The sequence below is a fragment of the Piliocolobus tephrosceles genome, chromosome 4 (assembly GCF_002776525.5).
Source record: "Piliocolobus tephrosceles isolate RC106 chromosome 4, ASM277652v3, whole genome shotgun sequence".
NCBI lineage: Eukaryota > Metazoa > Chordata > Mammalia > Primates > Cercopithecidae > Piliocolobus > Piliocolobus tephrosceles.
The window spans coordinates 66699979-66705984 of NC_045437.1; the positions used below are offsets into that span (position 1 = coordinate 66699979).

General features: G+C 32.7%; 1 protein-coding gene across 1 annotated transcript in view; it reads right to left on the reverse strand.

Moving 5' to 3' along the window:
- The window catches only part of ITGA1 (integrin subunit alpha 1), a 167603-nt gene that overhangs the window by 146857 nt on the left and 14740 nt on the right, over positions 1-6006 (reverse strand). The window lies entirely within an intron of this gene.

Consider the following 6006-nt stretch of genomic DNA (forward strand, 5'->3'; position numbering starts at 1 on the left):
AGAAAGAAAGAAAGAAAGAAAGAAAGAAAGAAAGAAAGAAAGAAAGAGAAGAAAAGAGAAAAAAAGAATTATACCATAGTCAACAACACACTTGGGGAGGAAAAATAAATTATAAATTATGGTCATCAGATCAAATGAACTGAAACACAAGATTAAAATGTTTTCTATCCACAGAGCAATTTTTCATAATGGTGTCAAACAAAAAGTTCTAGTCAATGTTTACACTAGGACTTGATGAAAAATTCCAGACATAAAACTTCTGGTACGTAGACTTGAACTCAAAAGGACCTCCTATCTCTGAATAAATTGTACAACTAAAACCTACTGGGATTCTTTTTCCTTAACAAAAATTCATCCTTCAACAATTATTTGAGTTTTATTACTGAGACTATTAAGGCATAGTAAAACTGGTTATCTGGAAGTCATTCTAGGTATGACAGCTAAAGACTTTTTTAAGTATAAATATTTTTGGATGAAAATCATTTTGAAAGACATTACATGTATTTAACTTCTTTAACAGAATACACTGAATGTAATTTGATCGTTTCCTCAATGTGAACACCAGATACTGGTATTGTACTCAGTAACATCCTCAAGCCCCAACGAAAAACTCTATAATACCCTAGGCTTTTTTCCTTTTGACAGTGTTTCAGGATCCACTCCCACTATCAGCTGTCACTTTTGACTGCTATCAATTCTGTTAACTTGGTCACTTGTAGTCATCTCCTGCTGCTATCTAATTTCCAGATTAAAGGCAGGGAAAACTGTCTTAATTCATCCTTGCATACCCAGGGGTAGCATAGTTCTAGCTACTTAAGGTGCATCATTAAAAAAAAGTTTGTTGAAATAGTGCATGACTTAATTGTAGGTTTAAAATTAAACAAACAAAAAAAGCTTGCTGAAACTAGGTGTGAAATAGCAATAAATGGATGCTGGGTAATGCTTGAGGGGATTGCTTTAATACACAGATTTGCCACATTTTCTCTGCTTTTTCTAATTCTCCACTATGATCCAGATAGATTACAGGACCATAGAATTCAGTTCCTGATTTTTCATGAGAGATGACAAAATAATAAAAACATAAAAAATGCATAAACTTTGGCTGATTATATAAAATTTAGTGTCATCAAATAATTTATTTTTATTTTTAGATACGTGTTTGCCTACTCCAAACTGAAAGCTGAGAAGAACTGGCATTCTTAGTTTTTTTAGGGTGATAGCTGAGGGAGCACCTCATCACACCCACTAGCTATGTTACTTTGGATAAATTATTTAACTTTCTTTAATTTCATTTTTTTTGCATCAGAAAATAGTAAAGACAAAACCCTTCTAACACGGTTCTTGAAAGACGAATGCATTTTAAAGCACTTACCATAATACCTGACACTTAATAAGCACACAGTTACTTTTGTTATAACAGGTTGTCCATTCCTGGAGTGGGGACAGTAGTACCAACCCTGGGCAAAGTCAGGCAATATGACTGCCAAAACATTTTGCTCTTGTATTTGCTACTTGGCAAATACTGCTCTTGCCTCAGTATCGAGTGTTTTGAAAACACATGTGGCACCCAAATAGAAATAAGCTTTAAATTCCTTAAATCTCTGACATTATAGAAAAAGGGCATTTCCATTGAACACTCTAAAGAATGGGGTTTTAATGTAGGCAATTTTAGGAAATAAAGAAAGGAAATTTAAAAGAAGACTGACATCCAAGTCTTCACAATTTATCATAAATGTTATCATCCTCAACAAACAAAATCTGAAAATTTAAGACCTTCCCATATCAATGCCAATTATTATAGAGTTAAAATATTCATTGTAAAAAGCAAACACTGCAGCCTCAAATTTGTACGCAACTATACTACTACACACAAAGGTGTTTGTCCTTAGAGAAATTCATTCATTTCTCAATTTAAATTAAAACATTCATAATATTCCAATGAATCAGTGTTATTTATCTCAACACAATATAAAAACATGTTACCAAAAATAGAGATCTTAAATACCGCAAAATGTTATTTTACAGATTATTCTTAGAAATTTAGAAATAATACTGTAACATGTAGATGAGAATATAGATGGTGATATATATCACACACTTTTAAAGGACTAATTCTTACTATATAAAGAAAAACAATGAATGAGACTTTATCATCTCCACTGAAAAGGTATTTCCATTAACAAATACCTTCTCGCAATGTTTCTGAATGGTATTTTTAACCTAAATAAATATCTCTTTACTGAACTTGGTCAATTTTTTTTATTTCTAAGTAAAGTTTACTACTTGATGACCATATTTAGTAACTTCTGATTGCTCTCCTTGTTAAATCCAAAACTACTCTTACAGATTTTATTTTCTAACATCTTCATTAGCTGCATTTTTGAATTCTAAATCTTTTCCTAAAAAGGCATAATTGATTCACAAAAATATTATAATTGCATCCTAGCTCCTTTATACATCATGTTGTTGGCTTTGTAATAACACTTTTACACTAAATTTCTAAATCAATTCAATTCATGAGAGATACATATACTACATTAAGAAAATCTTGAAGAGCACTTTTCTAAAACACTAAATCTCTTAGAGTATATAAACTGAATCACACCACAAAGTTTAAATATGCTGACATCAATTGTAAGAAAATTATTTTACTGAGCATTTTACCAACTTTACTGGAATTAATAGTTCTTTTTTAAGTTGCTCGTCAGCTCTTCCCTTTAGTTGCACTCACTGCTGGAGAATTCATTTACTTAAACATGATATACCAGCAAAATTGTGCGTTGGTCAAAATCAATTTTTGAAACAAATTAGTTTCAAATCATTAAGAAAGATGTAAATCAAACTGCAAAATTGATGCCACAGTTCAGACTCTTGTGTTTCTTCAGGGAATAAAAGGGGAAGTGAAGCAAATGTCTGGTGAGACAAATCAGATACCAAGTTCAGAGGGGGAGCACAAGGCTCTGGGGTCCACTAGCAGTAACTGGTTTGGCCTGAATGAGATACAGCTTGCTAATTCCTGCACTATGGGAATCCTGGAAAAATCCTTTAGTAAATTTAACCACCACCATATAGAACATTTTTTTTTAATTACCATTTTTTAAAGTTACATTTTGTGTCATCTCTCCCACCACTCAAGAAATCTGAGATTTACCTTTGGATTCTACTTTTTTCCATAACTCTAAACAACAATCTGCAGTCATGTCCTTTTGATCCCATCTCTTAATATTGCCTATTGACTTCTGTTCACTCCTATTGCAAGGAACATTATCGCTGCCCTTGATAAGGCCATTATCATTTTTCTCTCGTATCTTCTTAATATGCATTTGTTTAACCAGTCTTCCTGCCTCCAGTCTTGCCTCCTCCAATCCATCCTTGACGCTGCCGAAGAGTGATATTTGTGAAATGCAGTTTAGCATGCTGCTTAAATTTTGTAATTGTTTCTCCTAATAGTCAGACCCAAACTCCTCCTTGTGGCACAGAGGTTCTTAGGTGATTAACACACTTCCCCTCCCCATATTCCCACTTAATTTCTCCATATTTCTTCTTCCCATTTTAGGTAAACTTACTGGTCCTTGCTCTATAAAGTTCCTCCTAAAAGTGACCCCTTTCAGCACTGTGTCCTTTTACACACTTTGTACAAGTTACTTAAAACAGTGATTTGCTTACATGTTTGTCTTCCCCACATCTAGCCCAGTGACTGTTTCAAAAAAGGCACTAAAAAATAGATAAAAGTAAATATATTACTCTTAATGATTAGTGTAATATAAATATAGACACCCCGTATCTAAGCTCTTGCTCTAAGAAAAAGGGTTCATCTCTCCTCAAGCCCTTAGAATCACTTTAGAAACTCTTCAACTTCTAATTCAACATATTCTGACACTAAACACAAATAGCAGTCTTAACTTGCTTGGAAAACCATATAATTTAAATGTACTATAACCCTTTCCCAAATAAGAGCTGCTATTATGGGGGATTAATGTATAGACCATTTCATATGTATACTTGGTTGTTTAGGAACACAGATAATTTCAGTTCCAGAATATATGAATTCCAGAATTAGTAACTTCTGTTAAAGATAAATGGCAGTTAAGAGAATTAGGGAAACTGAAAAAGGAAACTAAAGTTAGAGACAGAAACTAAGTAAAGATAAAGAAAAATGAGCTTTACAAAGCTACTCTAGTGGCATCTGGGAAGAGAAAGATCCAATCTGTTTCTAAGAGGGTAATCAAAGTGAAATCCAGGATCAACAATCTTGTCATTTTAACAAGGCATTTAACATACAAATGGGGGACCAGGAGTAGCTAAGTGTCATTTGATATGTATCGTATCTATAGCAAAATGAAATAATGTACAAGCCTCTCATTTACTGAGTTTAGTGGGCATAGCAAATCTTTGTTTGTAAGCACATGATAGGAAATAGAAATTTACAGTACATTAAAGAAGGTACATTGGAGTTACAGTTTTTATCACATATCCAATACTTAATGAGTAGTAGTTGGAATTAGACTACTGTCTATGCTTTCCAGAGACCATTATATCTTCTAGAAAAGTCAAAAATAATTATTTGAATTTTTAATTCGCTATCATTTTGTCATTTTCACCTATGATCTAGTAAGAATTGTATTCTTGATAACAGAAATGTAATTTCTTAAAAATGAGTTAAATTTTATTTAATTAAATAATTCATAGACATAAAAACAGAAATTTATAGAGGTTTTATAGTTGAGTATGGCCAGTTAACTCTTTTGAAAGACCTTAATACTCAAATCTTTTTCCTGACTGGGGACCCCTGCCAGATATTTACCAGCATAGGAAAAATAACCTATTGCCTTTATCAGATTTTATTATGCACAGGAATCATCCAGAGATGTTGGTACAGGTAGCGTCTGTCTCAGTAGGTCTACAAAAGATCCCTGAATTCTAGTTTCCAACAAGCTCTCAGGGATGCTGCTGTCTATGGACCATACTTTTGAATAGCAAGGCCTGAATCAGTAGCTCTCAGCCTTGATACCTATTGGAATCATCTGGGTGGCTTTAAAAGAAAACATTTCTAGGAATAAAACATTACTTAATTAGTCTCGGCTGCAACCTGGACACTGAGGGTTTTAAGAGCTCTCAAGTTGAGGTGAACAGGTAGCTAAATTTGAGAACCTATGGCCTAACATGTATTGGTTAGATTTATTAGGCCTCATTTCAGTACTGCATACGTTATGAGAGTAAAAATGTCCAAAAATCTCCAAATCCTTACTGAAAATATAATTATCAATCAGGTTCCAACTTTAAGAATCTCAGTGGTTTCATTTTTACATTCTTATTAAATTATTTAGTAACATATTTAAACAGTATTTTAAAGATACTCATGGAATTATAATGAAATGACAATCTCAATTATTTTTAAATTAGGAGGTAGATTTATAAAAATATAAAAATGTGAGTTTTAGAGTATAGGGAAGTGTCAGTTCCCTACAAGAAATAAAAAGGTTCAGACTAGTTAAGAAGCTTACAAAAAATCCCCAAGTCTTTCACACCAGGAAGAAGGCCCACAGACACAAGAAAGACAGGCAAAAGTTTACTTAGTATCACTACTTGAAATAGGTGTTGCTGATCCAGCAGTTAAAAACTGAATCATCACTATTAGATCATTACTAATTATTTTGCTAAATTGAGGTTTGAAAAGGTCAAGAAGCAATTCCATTACTGAGGCTCCTTCCTTAACTTTTAGAAATGTGCACCAAAAATACTTAATAAAAATAATATTTTAAACTCGGAGGTATTTGCACAATTCTATAATTACAGTAAATTGTACTGGAGTTTAAGTCAATGATAGTAAAGAGTACTGGAGTTTAAGTAAACTGCCACGTACTGGTCATGTGACTTAAACTTTGGAACAGGCTTCTTCACAACTAAAATAGTCCAATAAAAATGTGCAAACCCAAATTAATGCCACATACAAATATAAAACAGAATAAAGTATAACTTTGACAAGCAAAAAATAAATAAATAATA